Here is a 16,210-nt window from a genome sequence, read left to right as displayed (position 1 = left end):
AACTACCATGTTCACCAGGAACCCAATTCAGGTCCTCTGCAAGAGATCAAGTGAGTGTTAACTACTAAAGCGCCTCTCCGTCCCACTAAGGCCGTGGGATTCGGGCATTGTCTTTAATAAAAACAGCACATATTTTATTTTATTTTACACTGTTAAAAGAGGAGAGGGACTGGAAGCAACTCTATTTACCCTGCCTCTGTTTTTTAGTCTTTTTCACAACATCTCTGCCAAGTGGTCATCCAGACTGTAGTTGAAAATTTCCAGTGTCAGAAAATATAAAATTAAATTTTCCTTAACAAATTGTACAATGTTATAACATAGGTCCATGACATTCGATTGTTTTGTTTGATGGAAACCATTGACTGATTTTTTTACTTAATACTGACAAAGCTACAGCTGCTTTTCAGGTTTCTCTCTAAATAGAATTTTGCCTCATTGGTTTTGCGTGTGTGTGTGTGTGTGTGTGTGTGTGTGTGTGTGTGTGTGTGTGCGCGCGTGCGCGTGCGCGCACATACATGTGTAGAGCAGAGGTCCATGTTGAGTATGTATCTCAAACCCTTTCTAGCTTCTTCCTTGAGGCAGGGTTCTCTTACTGTTCCTGGAGCTCATGGATGTCCATTGAGCTTATCATGTCTTCCTGTCTTTGCCTCCATAACATTGCAATTTCAGGTGTGTGTCAACATGCCTGGTCAGGTGTGTGTCAACATGCCTGGCTGTTTTGTGTGGACTGTGGGAGTCCAAACTGGAGTCTTCATGCTTACGCAGAACACATTTCTCTGAGTCTTTCCTTGGCCCCTTACATTTAAGTTATTAAAGTATTACATCTTAAATTTGAGTAGCATACCTTTCAGTATAGTTCTCATTAAATTTTGCTGTTGAGATTTAATCATAGCAAGGAAAGACACTGGCATAGGTAACCTGCCTTGTCTCAAGGTCCATATCAAGACTAGTATAAACCATAATTTCCCATCCAAGAAATGGTTTCTGGCTTCTCAATATCACACAAGACTAAAAATAGTCAGCTGCAATTATCATGGTTTTATAAACTCATAAATACTGATTCAGTTGTTTGCAGTGATAGGATATTTTGATTTCCCTTTCCACATTTTTTTTTTTTATAAAATTAAATGAGGTGGGGGGAAGTCTAGACAGAGATGATAGACTAGTAACAGTTTCTATGAGTCATGGCATTCCGGGACTTTCCTGAGCTCTCATTTCCATACCAAGTTTAATTCACAGAAACAGCTAACTTCTACAGTCTTGTCATTTCCAATGAGTAGGGCATGCAGTCTTGTGCCAAGATACGACAATGCAGACAGATCTCTCACCATATCTATTATGAACTATTTGGCCTTCGTATTCCTTGATCAGTCAGGGTTATAGTATATGAGAAGAAAATATAGGAAACAATTCTAGTCAGCAATCAGGTAGCACATACCTAGTATAAAGTGTTTAATATGTTCCTTGCATGTGTTTATCTCTCATTGTGGCATAACATCCTCCCTCTGTTTTGTGCTTTGGGGTAGGTGAGACACAGGACAAGGACATTAAATATCATACCTCAAGTAGTTTGCTCATGCATGTCAAGATTTGTCCCCACATTCTTGACTACTGAAATAAGAAATGGAACTGCTGGTAGTGACCTCAATCTAGTTAGTCACTTCTCCTCGAAACGAACTGATTCGAGGTTTTGCTTCTGAGAAAGGATGATTCCAATTTGAGAAACCTCCCAAGTTTGCTCATATCTCATGGATTTACAAATGCTTATCTCCAGCTGTCATTTAGAGTCTCATATGGTGGTAGGAAAAGATTTATGGATTCTTTCAATTATGCTGATCAGTATCCTCATGTAAAAAAGAGCACTAAACTTCATTGATATCTAAACAAAAGAGAGAGCAGTATTTTACAGATATATTGTTTTCTGTGTTTTAATCTAACTTCTTGTAATGTGTATCTTTTAAGATTGGGATATCGGAAAGAACAGGTATAAAAATTTTAGATAAAAACAACATTCATTCAAATGCCAGAGAAGAAGCCCGTGCCCATGGAAATGCAGTGTGTGTGCTACTGGACCCAGTTCAGCCACAGAGATCTATCTGATTGGCTGATTTTTCTCTTGAGAAGCTCATCAGTGCAAAGGCAAGATGCTTTAATGAGCTGCCCAAGTACCGTTAGGAGATATAAAACTGGCTAACAGTTAGGTGCCATAATTTATGGGTCCTGACAAGGACCATTAATTGACAACGTGTTTCCACTATTTGAACTCCTAGAGTCGATTTAGTCTGAGTTCTTGCAAGATCTGGGAGGATCATTAAAGGAGGCTGGAGGCTAAGCACAGATAATAGGAGTGTTTTAATATTCCTGACGCTTTTAGAAAGGAGCAGCATGTCACACATCAACGCTACTTGTTATCGAAAGCTCCCCACACAGGGGTGGGAGAAACCCCAGCCACGCACTCTTCTCTCCAACTGCTTTGATAAAGGAAAAGAAATATTTAATATCCTGCTCTCCAAAAGTCCTGAGGTGCCATAAGAATCCAAGAAAGCCTCAGAAGAGACATATACTCATTTTTTTTCTCTTCTTGATATTTTGTCTTTGAAGTCTTTGTGAGCTTAGTGGAAAAAAATTAAATTGGTATTTTTTTCCTTAAAAAGGAAATATAAAGATGAAGACAAGGGGCAAGAGAAAAGGCTCAGTGGGGAAATCTCTTGCCACTTACTTCACAAGCCTGATGGCCCGCCTTCAACCACTGGGACCCATGTAAAGACAGGAGCTGAGAACTGACTCCACTGAGCCCTTTGACCTCCATAAGTGCCATGACATGCTTACATGTGTGTGGGCACATGTGTGTATGCCAAATTTAAAAAGTGATAAAAATTTAACAGTTTTGGTTGTAGAGTATACTTATGACCAATCACATAACAAAGGGGACACACGGAAAGATTTAAGAATGTCTAGTGGTCAGCCAAAGTCAAGCCTGCTTCTTGATGCTGCATCTCCTGAGAAGGTCCATTTCTCATCAAGTCCTCAAAATACAGATGATTTTTTAACATTAATATGCATTTTCTCAAGGAGACTTTTTCTTTTTGTACAAATAAAAAGCAACATATATGTCAGGCAAATTCTGACCCTACTAAGTAGAACTGATCTGAGACTGAGCTCTGCTGGACACCCCTGCACCTGGCAGCTCACCTTTCAGAGGTCAAGGGGCCTGTACTGCACTGTTGTCATGCCCCAGTGACATGTGTACCAGGTGTCTCCTCAGCCTACTGATGGGTTTCTTCCTTTGTTGTAGTTGCTAAACCATTGAACTTCAACGCTCAGCCAAGGTACAAAGATAACACTGGCCATCCAGGCAAAATGGTGGACTATAAGCCATGTCTGAGCAAGCAAGGGAAGGAGAAATACAAAGGCTGCTGCTGTGCCATGGGCCAAGCTGCCCTCTCTGGCTCCCTAACCTTCTGACCAAGCAGAATTTTCTCCACACCGCAGGAAATACCTCCCATGAATGGAACTGAGCTCTTGCTAGTGCTACTACCACTGATAGAGCAACAAGGCCATGACTGTCACACATACCCTTCTGATTACCTGGGAACTGCCATGGCACTACTGATGCGCCTTGGAAGAGGCCCCAGTGACAACCGTAAGGCAGTGCTGATTGTCACTGCGAGTGAACTCGATACAGAAAGAACTGCCAGGAGCAACAGTGTAAATGCACAGAGTGACCTGGGACTCCAGCATGAGACTGCAAGACAAAAAATGACTCCCCACCCCCTGCCACTGCTGAGATTGACCACAAGATGGCACTGTATGGTGGAGCCTGAGCCAGCATACTAGGTACTGAGGTGGGAGGGTTTTCAGAGGCAAATCAGAAGTCCTGCTATGGGAAGTTTGAGCCCTAGTTCACAAGGGGTGGAGGGCTGTAGCTTGCTGGGGTCAGTTAGAGTAAACTCAGGAAGAAAGTGGTGGTCTATGTTTATGAACATTTTTTTTTTTTGGTCAGGAGGACACATGGACAAGTGTCATTTCTCTCCTTCTGGAGACTGTTACAAATGACAGGATCAGGAGAGGCGAAAGTTGCCTCATCTTAAAGAGCTGAAAATTTGGACTAAGAACGTAATACAGTCTATTTTCTGTTACTGCCTCTTTAAATTTTGTAAAATGCTTTAGTTGTTTAGGGTTTCCCTTAAAAATTGTATTACTGTTCATGCTATTATGCATTGACTGTTAAGCTATTGTACCACAAATTCTACCTCACTACAGAAGACATTTGTGACTCCCCCTTACTACCTAAAAACAAGCCTTTCTTTTCTACACTTACTTTCCTCTGATAGTTTCTCTACCATCTCTCATGCCTCCAGCCTGTATATTCATTTTTCATTCATACCTCAAAGCTTTTTTTTTCCCTCTTTTTTTTTCCCTTTCTCCATTCCATTGTTTCATTGCTTAAATATTGACATTGTTCATTCCACTAAAGTATCCATAAAACACTCCTTCTCTAACCAGAATCCCAGCACTGAGGTCTCTGGACTCTAAATGGATGCATATGAAGCAGGAGAGTGTCAAAGCCACAGCTAGACTGCTGGCCAGTGAGGAGTACTGTTGCCATCTCCCTCCACCCCAAGTAGCACCAGGAAATATAATTTCTAGTGAGAGCATCCTCTAACGGGACTCACAAAAATGTGACTGCCAAAGAGTAGGCAAAAGAGAAGAGTCAGGACAGGACACATATACATCTCAACAAGCACAAGCACAAGCAGTGTCACACTCACCAACAACACGTGCTAATGTCCCAGCCCTTCAGCAACGGAAAGCTGAATCGCCAAGAAAGAACTCATAGCTCAAACTTTTAAAAAAATGATCGATGACTCAGATTAATGAGCGAAGACCATCAAATGAAGCCCTAGGCAACACAGTTACCAAATGAATAAAATGAGTAAAATAGAATGAGTTAAGTGGCAAATATGAGAAAAATATGAAGAGAAATTTAAAAAGCAAAAAGGAACATTGATAGAGTACCAAACACCAGTTACAAAAATGTCATAAATAGTAAATCAAAGAAGAAACACAGCAGAAAAGCATCACCAACAGGTAAGAGCAAGCACAAGACCAAACTTCAGGGATGAAGGAAAAAGTAGAGACAATACATTCCATATGTATATATGAACGTGACCAATATTTCTAAGAAGTCTGCGATACAGTTAAGACTGAACCTAAGACTCCATGGTATAAAAGAAGAGATATACAAGTTAACAGAACTATAGTAGATAATTCCAAAAAGCCCTGAGAAATAAATTGAGAAGCAAAGTTATTTGAACCCAAAATAGACATAATCAGAGAAGAATTTGCCCACAATATATTATAGTGAAAACTTCAAAGATATAAAGCAAAGAAACAATTAAAACAGCTAAAGCCTTGTTAGCAACAACTCACACACAACATCAGACAAACCACAATAACATTATATCTTTCTTTAACAACCATTAAAGGAAGGAAATCACATTACAATGTATTTCAAGTCCAGAAAGCAAAACAACTACCAGCCAAAACAAATGAAGGCAATATAGAACAACTACTGCAGAAAATTCATAAAAATATACTATGCGTGGAAGAAGAAAACTGACAGTCTCATTCATGAAAACACAGGAAGGGATGTATTCCATTAGAGGAACAGATGAATGGGAAAAAGGAAGAAACAGATGATCTCCAACACATCAAACTAGAAAATCTCTAATACAAATAGCAGATGAGGAAGAAAAAAATATGAAAAGTCCAAATCAGCTAGAATATCAACTAACAAAGTCATTGGAGATAGTAAGTCTCTCTCAAGAATAAGGTTATATGAAAATAGCTTGAACTTATCAATTACCAAAAAAAGTGAGAAGCTAAACTTCCTTCTGCCCCCAAAAGATACATTTACTGAACAAAGCCATCCAAAACTGGAATGTCAAAGGTTGTAAATCAGCATAGCAAGCAAACAGAAGACATAAACAAGTATATGTAGCAATTCTTATGTCTAGTAGCTGTCAAACCAAAATTAATCATAAAAAACAAAGAGGGCCACTATATATATATATATATATATATATGTGTGTGTGTGTGTGTATACACACACACACACACACATATATATATAATAAATCATCAAGTAAATATAATTGTAAATATTTATGCATCCAATACTGGGGCTCCCAATTTCATAAACTAATACCAAAAGACATAAAAGACACAAATTTGGATACAATTATACTAGAGATGCTTCAATACCTTACTCCTTGTTTAGGTAGGTGTTTTAAATTAGCAAGCAGCAGAAAATTACAGAGATGAATTATACCACAGGTTAATCGTGTTTAAAATATTTATAAATATAATATGCAATGTAGCTAAAAACAACATATTCCTCTCAGCAACACACAGCATCTTCTCTGGAAGTAGTTACAAAGTGAAAAAGCCAAGCTTTAACACACACACACACACACACACACACACACACAATACTGAAGTAATTTTTTAAAAACCTCATCATACCACACTGAAATAAAAATAAAACTGATCCAGAAATTACACAAATGTTTGAAGTTGGAAGAATACACATTTGAATAAATAGTCAATCCTTGAAAGAATGTGCAGGTGGTGGTGGTGAATTTTTTAAAATCCTAGAAACAAATAGGAAAGAAAGCAGAACCTACCATACCATTTGTGGCACAATCTAGTAAGTCCTAAAGGGAAAGTTCATAGCTTGTATTAACATATCAGAGAACACTCAAATAAATAACCTAATGGTGCACCTCCAGACGTTCAAAAACTAAAAAGATAAAATCATATTGACTAAGCAGTATAAAACAATATAAATATAAATATTGGTAGAAATTAGACAAAAGAAAAAATGCACAAAATTAATTCAAGAACTGGTTCTTTCAAGAGATTAATAGGCCTATAGCTAAACTCTTAAGAAGAGAGAGAAGACTTAATAATTAGAGATAAAAAGGAGCTGTTACAACTGTTCCCAATGAAATCCAGAAAATCATCAGGAAATACTTTAAAAACTTATATTTCCCAAGCTTGGAAAAACAAGAAGAATTAGATAAATGTTTAAATTTACATGACAAAACTTAAATATAGAAGCTATATAAAAAGCACTAAATAGACCTGTAAGAAAAAAGAGATTAAATTGAAAATCTCCCCACAAAGACTAACTATTTCAGGACTGAGAAAATTTACTACTAAATTCCACAAACTTTTAAAGAAAGATATAAAGCCAATACTGCTCAAACTTCCACAAAATTGAAAAGGAAGGAACACTACCAATATGATCCTATTGTCCTGATAACAAAATGAGATAGAGACATAGCTAAAGAAACTGCAGACAATTTTTCTCATTGAACATAAATACAGAAAACATTTTCAAGCCAAATCTAAGAACACATTAAGTTCATCCAGCATACGTAATCCTTATTGTCAACCCCCAGTCATGAAATATATGCAAATCAATAACCATAATACATCATAAATAAACTTAAGGACAAAAATCACATCGTCTTCATAGATGCAGAAAGAGATCTGACAAAATTTAATATGATTTCAGAATAAAAGCCTTTCAGAAATAAGAAACTAACAAACTATACCTCAGAATAATAAAGACAATATATCACAAACCTATACCTAGCATCGTCCTAAATAAAATATTGAGAACATTTCCTCTAAAATTTGGTATAAGTGTGTCACCCTGTTCACGTTTATTCAATATTGGCTTCAAACTCTTAGATACAGTAATAAGACAATGGAAAGATATAAAAGGGATAAAGAGGGAAAGAAAATTTCAAATTATTCCTGTTCACAAATGACATTATTGTATACTTAAGAGACCTACAGACTGTGCCAGAAAACTCCCAGATCTGATACTCTCAGGAAAGCACATTATAAACTAAAAATGGAAAGATCAGTAGTTTTCTTAAGTACCAATAATGAATTTTCTGAGAAGAAATGAGGGAATTTATCATTCATGATAACGTAAGTGCCTTGGAATAAATGTTAGAAAGAGTTTGCTGCAAAAATCTTAACTTTTTTATTTAAAAATGTTTTAGGTTTTTAAAATTTTTTATGTACATTAATGTTTTGTCTGCATAGCATATATGTGTGTGTGGTGCCCATAGAGGTCAGAAGAGGATGCTGGAGCCCTTAGAACAGGAATGATTGATGGTTGTGAACCACAGTGAGTGTACCAGGAACTGAATCCAGGTCTTTGGCAGGAACAAGTACTCCTGACCATTGCGCCATCTCTCCAGCTCCTACAGTGAAAACTTCAACATAATGAAAAGTGGACTCCAGACGCTAGGCAACGGAAATAGCATCCATGATTCTGGATAGAGACACTTAATATAAAAATGGTTATGTTTCTGGATTCACATAATTAATATGAAAATGGTCATATTACCAAAAGTAATTGGCAGACTAAGTATAATCCCCATCAATACCCCAAGGACACTCCTAAAAGAACTTGAAAAGGAAATCCAAATGTTCAAATGAAAACACAAAAGATCTAAGCAGAAAAAAAAAAAAAAAACCCACTGATGGTATCACAAAAGAAAATGAATTATACTACAAAGTCATAGTGACAAGGACAGCATAGAACAGAGGACTAGAAACAAATGCCTACAGGTGTCCCCTCTTAATATTTGATAAATGTGTCAAAAATACAATGAAAGAAAACAGCTTACTTAATAGATTGTGCTGGTGAAACTTGATATCTACGTGTAAAAGAATACAAATTGAGCTGGGCGTGGTGGCGCACGCCTTTAATCCCAGCATTCGGGAAGCAGAGGCAGGTGGATTACTGTGAGTTCGAGGCCAGCCTGGACTACAAAATGAGTCCAGGACAGTCAAGGCTACACAGAGAAACCCTGTCTTGAAAAAACAAAAAAAAAAAAAAAAAAAAAAAGAATACAAATTGAACCGTATCTTTGGCCTTGCAAAATAATAAATTGAAAATAGATAAGGACCTGAATTTAAAATTGGAAGGGCTTATGAGACAGCTCATAAGTTATCTCATATCATGAGATAACTCAAAGTTAAAGGGCTTTGCCACCGAGCCAGGTGATTTCAGTTGTATCTCTGAACCCCCATAGTGCATAGAGAGAACTGACACCTGTAACCTCTACAACCAAGCCAGAGCAGATATCCTCTCTAAAACAAAACCAAAACAAAACCTTAATTAATAAAATAAAACCTCATTTCCTGGAACATATGTGAAGAAATAACTTCAAGATATAAGTACAAACGAGAAGTTTTTTGAGCGGGACTGCAAATGTGCACCACAAAGAAAAAACATGATATATAGGACTGCAGGAATAAAGAACTATCAGAGCTGCAGTCATCTAGAAAATCAGAGAAAATGCCAGTTATATTTCAGATAAGGAGTTAGTACTTAAATTATATAAAGAACTCCAAAAAGTAAATACTGAAAAATAAAACTACCAATCAGCAAGAAGTCTAATGAAATGAACAGATTTTTTTTTTTTTTAAAAGAGGAAACACAAACGACCAATAAATATTTGAAAAGTTCAACATCCTTTAGCCATTTAGGGAAATGGACATTGAAGTTACTTTGAGATTCCATCTTACCTAGTCACAATAGCCACCATCAATCTAAGGTCCACAAATGGTGGTGACGATGTGGGCAGAGAGAAACCCTTAAACACCTCACAAACATAGCTCCTTAAATATATCATGGGGATGTGAACCAACATAGTCACTGGGCAAATGAGTGTGGGTATTTCTCCAAAAATTAAAACTAAAACTACTATATGATCCACATATAATTCCTGGGCATATGTCTCAAAGACTCTTATCTTACCCAGGAGACTCTTAACCTATTCATACTTATTGCTGAACCAGTCACAGTAGCAAAGAAATAGAACCAGCTTATATGTCCATCATCAGTTGAAGAATGAAAATATGGCATATACACATAATGGAATTTTGTTTAATATAAAGAAAAATTAAAATTTCAGGAAAATAGGCTTGAAAAAATCACTGTTTTTCCATATTTTTATAGATTATTTGGGAATTTCACATAATGAACCCCAAGTATACTGACTTCCCAGTCCTCCCAGGTCTGCTCCTTCAATTTTACCCCCTCCCCCCCCCAAAAGAAGAAAGAAACAAAGTCTAGTTTATATTTCCCATATATTCACTGGAGCATGGACAAATTCCTGGTAGCCAACTCCTTAAAGAAAACTAAGTCCCTCCCCACCATCACCGTCCGACAGAAACCATCAACTGTGGTGAGCTACACCTCAGCATCCTTTTCAATGACTTTTTGTCTAGGCTGTTTTTTGGACATAGGGTCACAGGGGTTGTCACAGAAGCCTTATTTTAAGTGAAGTTCTGCAGATTCAGAAAGAAATATTGAAATACTGTATGTCCTCCCTCCTATGTGAATCCTACCTTTCAATGCATACATATGCATATATGTGGGTATGAGTGTGGGTATAAGTCATAAGCCTAGACAGCGGAGCCCAAGAGGAGAAAATGTGTTGCTGAGGGAGGTGGTGAGGCCTGTAGAACAAATGTGACAGGCAAGTGGAAGGTGAAGTCTGTGGGTGGAAAGGTACAGGAGAAGGGGAGATGCGGGGCAGAAGATGCTCACTGGAAACAAACTATGCTTGAAATGTTCTAATGAAACCTAATACTTTGCATGCTAATTAAAATATAGTTTGTAAGAGTCATTCCTTAATTTTATGACAACTTAAACACTATTTAAACATCAAGGAAACAAAAAAGGCATTTGATCAGATGCCATGTAAGAGCTTTCAAGCACTAAATCAGCACCAAAATGTTTACCATGTAATATTTACCTTTCAGTTCTCATTTTTAATCAAATAAATGAAACTGTATGCAGATTGAAAAAATCCAAAGTTAAAGTGCTAATCCAAATTCAGAAAAGAAATATTGAAGTCTTACCCTTGTAAGGTGGACTTAAACCACTCTTCTCACTTAATTCCGATAGTATTCTGGGCTTCAGTTTGTTTGTTTTTTAAATCCTGTCAATCTTACAGGGTTGCTATGATTAATAAGTTACTACAGAAATGTGAGAGCAGCCAGTGAGGATTTGGGCATTTAGGTTTTTAAGGACTGTTTTAATTAGGGCTTCTACTGCTGTGATAAAACACCTACCAAACTACTGTAATACATGCCTGCAAATGGTATAAAAGTGATAAAATAAAAACTTTCCTTATAAAATATTACTCTATCATCGTACTTTTGGTGTGTTGTGCTGATCATGCACATAATGTCTAAGCTATGTAAGGGAATATAGTAGATGCTAGATTTGTAAATGGGCATAAGGTATGAGGTATGGTTTTTGTGTAGAGAGGCTCTCTGATTTTAGTTGTAAAGATAGAGCATGTATACACAAAGGTAAACAGTACTGTACATCATTTTCCCCAACTGCTAACCTGGCACTGCCAACAATCACTGTCATGAGAACATAAAGAACTGTCTATTGATGACCACGGAAAAGTCCACCGAAGCCCTGGACCTGAATTTGTTTGGAAAGAAGCTTTAAGGAACCTAGTTCCAAATTGAAAACAAGTAGAGCCAGGAAAACACGGCTCGATCCATGGCATGCTGGAAGGAAGGCTGTGGATATGATGTGATGGAAACAGACTGCCAGATTCATTTTCACGTTCAAGAATATCACAAGGGAGGTTGCAGTTCCAGGCTAATGAATTGGCCTTGTGTGTGCAGGCTAGATGGATCTGGGGGTTGAAACACATGCTAGCTCATGCCTGAGAAAGAATGCTGTGGTAGCTGTCGAAAGGAAAAGGTGACTGTTAAGAGTAGGAATAGGCAGAAGAGATGGCCAAAAGGCACTCCTCTGATGAGTGACATTGGTAGTAACGAGAGACCATGGCTTGGTTAACTCCAAGCAACTGCTAAAGGGGAAATTGAGACCTGTGGGAAATTGTGAAGAGATATGTTTCGTGGGCATCTAGTTGGAACTATATATTTCATTTGCACAGGGAGGGGTTGGAGATAGTTTTGAAATATTACCTACTAGAATGAGTCATCAGAAAGTAGTATTTTAGTTTAACTTTTATATATATTTCATACAACACATTCTGTTTACCACCCCCCCATTTCTTCCCAGATCTTCCCCAACTACATACCCACCCAAATCTACACCCTTTCTTTCTTTCTTTCTCTCTTTCATTAGAATACGAACAGCTACCTAATAATAATAATAAAATAAAGTAAAATAAAATAAAATAAAATAAAAAACCACTAGGGTAAAACAATCAGAAAAAAAAAAAGTCAATTTAAAAGAACAAAAACAAAATATAGACAGACAGACAGACAGACAGACACACACACACACACACACACACACAAATCTCACAAAAACACAACACTGTGGACCATAATATAATTCATATTTTTGTTTTGTTTTGTTTTTCGGTTTTTCGAGGCAGGGTTTCTCTGTGTAGCCTTGGCTGTCCTGGACTCGCTTTGTAGACCAGGCTGGCTTTGAACTCACAGTGATCGCCTGCCTCTGCCTCCCAAGTGCTGGGATTAAAGGTGTGCACCCCCACGCCCGGCTATAAATCATATTTTAAGCCTGAAATCACAGAAGTTCTCAGTTTGTCATCCCAATCATCTTTTAGTTGGGTATATTTACTGTATCACTTCTCGTGTTTTCCACTCCACCCTCTGCTGAAACCCTCCATAGGGCACCAGCACCGTCGTTTTTAGTTGGGTATATTTACTGTATCACTTCTCGTGTTTTCCACTCCACCCTCTGCTGAAACCCTCCATAGGGCACCAGCACCGTCGTATTGGAACTCCCCTTGAGTTGAGCAACAGTGTCTCCCTGTGTCATCTCTCTGATACTACTACGCTGACGATTAGAAGATAAGTAATTCTATTTGTCAGCTAAGACTCGCATCAGAAAAGCTAAAGAGCAATGCTGCTTTATCTGTTTTGAATCACATTCACAACACTACATTCATGTGGGCATAAATCATCTCACAGTACATGGCATACTATGTAATAGTATTCAATGTTAAACCAGTGTCAGTGATGGCTCAGAAGTTAGGAGCACTGGCTGCTCTTCCAGAGGTCCTGAGGTTAATTCCCAGCAACCACATGGTAGTTCATAGCCATCTATAATGAGATCTGGTGCCCTCTTCTGGCTTGCATGCATACATACAGGCAAATCATTGTGTACATAATAAATTTAAAGAAAAAAAGAAAAGCCAGTGTCAGCAAAACCAAAATCTCAACAAAATGTCTTACTTCATTTTAAACTTATATCTTTACTATAATATGAAGGCGCGTGCGCGCGCACACACACACACACCCTCCCATACACATATGGTTATGAATATATTTTATCTATGATTTTCAAATATCAAGTAATTTGACCAAACTATATAAATATCCAACTATGCGGTGACCTAGCAATGAGCTAACATCAGTTGGTCCCACAAGTTTTATGATCAGTATCAAAGAAGAATAGGACTGAAAAATAGCCTTACTAACAAAGGACACCAAAGACATTTAGACAAAAAATAGCCTATCTGCTTTCTCAACAGGTGCCTACTAATGGATATGGCTGTTGTAAGGGGAAAAAAACTACTGATATACTAAAATTTATATTCTTAAATTTCTCAATGTCCCATAATCACAAAATGTGCAGACGTGACATACAGAAATTATATAACCCCAGAGGAAGAACGGTCTTCATTCATGTATATGACACTATTTCACTTTTGTCTGTTTTCATAGTCACAGATCAGTGGTGTCCACTTACATTTAACAAAATAGTTACTTTGAAAGGATGAAACAATCAGTGGGCCAAATAAAGGTGTAAATAAAGGCCAAATAAGGGTATAAAAGTATTTACATTTGTATATAAATTGGCCATCATGTTTTCCCATGTCATTTGGGCCCTCCCATTCTTTAATGTAAGATATTTTGATAAAGGGACTTGTCCATGTCTGGATTTTATAAAGTCAGATATGAGAGCCTTTTCCTGATTTCTTGTGTTGTGCTTCCTTGTATCTCGTTTCTTTCCCAGGAAGGAAGCATTCTTGGTGACAGAGAACTTGGATGTTGAGAAGATTTGACAGATGCCATCGTCATCATCATCATGACTCCTATGCAGCTCTGAGACCTGCTGAATCTCTGTGAGTGCTTTCTCCTTGTCCACTCTTGTCCACTCTTCAGTAACCATCCCTAGCAGCTGCTTAACCCTTTTCATAAAATAATCTTATGTACATGAGAAGTATTCAGTGTTCTTTCAGCCATAGGAGCAATTTGAGTAACAGAAGCAAGGGACAGCGAGTGGATATTTATGATCACATGACCATCACAGTTATTCCCACTAATCATCACCATCTCCACTTTGGGAAGAAGCCACCTGTTCAAGCCCACATTCAAATCAAGATGCGATCATATCCTTTTTATTTGCTGTGGTTCCTAACTGCATCACATTCATATCCATTGGTAAAAGCCATTCTTTCATATCCTGAAATATATGTATAAATTATGATATTGAGCATTGGGATATATTTTCCATAACTTACTCTTTCCATGAATACGTGGTTTTAGTTGGGGAAATGTGGTAGAGGTGAGAATTAATTTGTTCTTTGTTTTCATAATTCACGAGCAGGGAAGACCTAGTAACGTCTGTGGAATGCTGACCTGCAACGTCTTTTACAAGCACTTACACTTTGACAGCTGACGTGAGCTCCTGAGGCAACATGATTTCAACAAAGTGTTTGTCAACTGTTAGCACAGCCCCCTCTGACTACTCCCAGAAGGCTCTATTTCTCATGAGCAATGCTGTGCTATTTTCACCTCTTTCATTTAAGGGATCACATTCGCTGTTACCATATACAATTTACATTCATAGTTTTGAATATCTATAAATGTGTCATTGCTGTTGTCACAGGTGTGTCTTTCTGTAAGGGGGGCATGAGGCTGTGGAGAATGAGTGGCTACGTTTCTGATGTCTTGTTCAACATTTTGCCTTGGTTTCATATAAATTATCAATAGGTAAAAATGTTTTACACCTATTTACAATAACAAGACTAGCATGCATCTTTTCAAAATGACTTAAACAATCAAAATTTCAAATTACAACACGATTCAAGTTGGTTTATGTACAAAGGTTTCTAATGAACATATTTAATAGCCCTTTGTCATATGAGCACATAGAGGAGAAATATATTACCTAGGGGCATGAAACCAGTGGTAAAGAGAAGTGATCTGAGCATCTGAGCTTGTCGTTTCATTAGCTATATAGGTTGATTTACACATTGGTGACAGTAAATGATGAAGCACATCTAATCTCACTCTTGCAACTGATGGCCAACATGTCACCAAGGCCAAAGGAGTATGTAAAACTTTCTCTTACTTCAAAAGCACAAAGGAAAGTCGAACTTTGATGTTAGAAGTCATGGTTCCATGCCTGGAGAAGGCCCTTGTGGAATACGTGTGCTTGGGTTATATTTATCCTGGCAGGTTTATGCTGAGTTGGTCTGATTACCGTCATATACACTCATAGTCATATCCTACATTGTGCCAATTTAAAATTCACACTAAAGAAGCATATATATGTGATTCTGTATCATTAACCTACTGCTGACGCAGGATGCCTTGGAAACAATGGAAATACACAAAGGAGCGAAAATTTCAAAAGTACATTGCATTCATTTCCCAACCAGCACCACTTCCATCCTTTGTACCGTGCTTCTGGCTCTTCCTAACAGATGTGCCAACAACTCTCCTAGACAATTTCACCTTCAATACTGCTGAGAGTCTGCCCACTAATGACCATAATGAAACATGCTTTGTGTGAGAGCCTGTTCATTTATTTTCATTCCCGTGAGTGCCTTCAGAGACCAGAGTTGCAATCACGGCTACTTACTATTTAATTCCCAGCCAAATTTATGGTCAAATTGAAAAATGGAGGCAGGCAGCCTGATGCAGGATGCTTTTGTCTGAAGTGTCCTCATGGAATCATTATACTTGCATTAATCTTTAATCTGCAATTAAACAATCAGTTCTATGTAAAAGATAGCTGCAAACAGATCTCCTGCATGTGTCCTCGACAATATATCTTAATGGGAGGTTGGGGGAAGGGTGAGCATAAGTGTAATTAGGATGGAATTCGTCACGGGTCCTGGTTCTGTAGGATGTTATT

General features: G+C 37.7%; 1 protein-coding gene across 1 annotated transcript in view; it reads right to left on the bottom strand.

Moving 5' to 3' along the window:
- Positions 1-16,210, bottom strand: part of Pdzrn4 (PDZ domain containing ring finger 4) — a 350,277-nt gene that overhangs the window by 100,094 nt on the left and 233,973 nt on the right.

Source organism: Acomys russatus, chromosome 17 (assembly GCF_903995435.1).
Source record: "Acomys russatus chromosome 17, mAcoRus1.1, whole genome shotgun sequence".
Classification (NCBI taxonomy): domain Eukaryota; kingdom Metazoa; phylum Chordata; class Mammalia; order Rodentia; family Muridae; genus Acomys; species Acomys russatus.
This window is presented reverse-complemented; position numbering and strand designations above follow the sequence as displayed.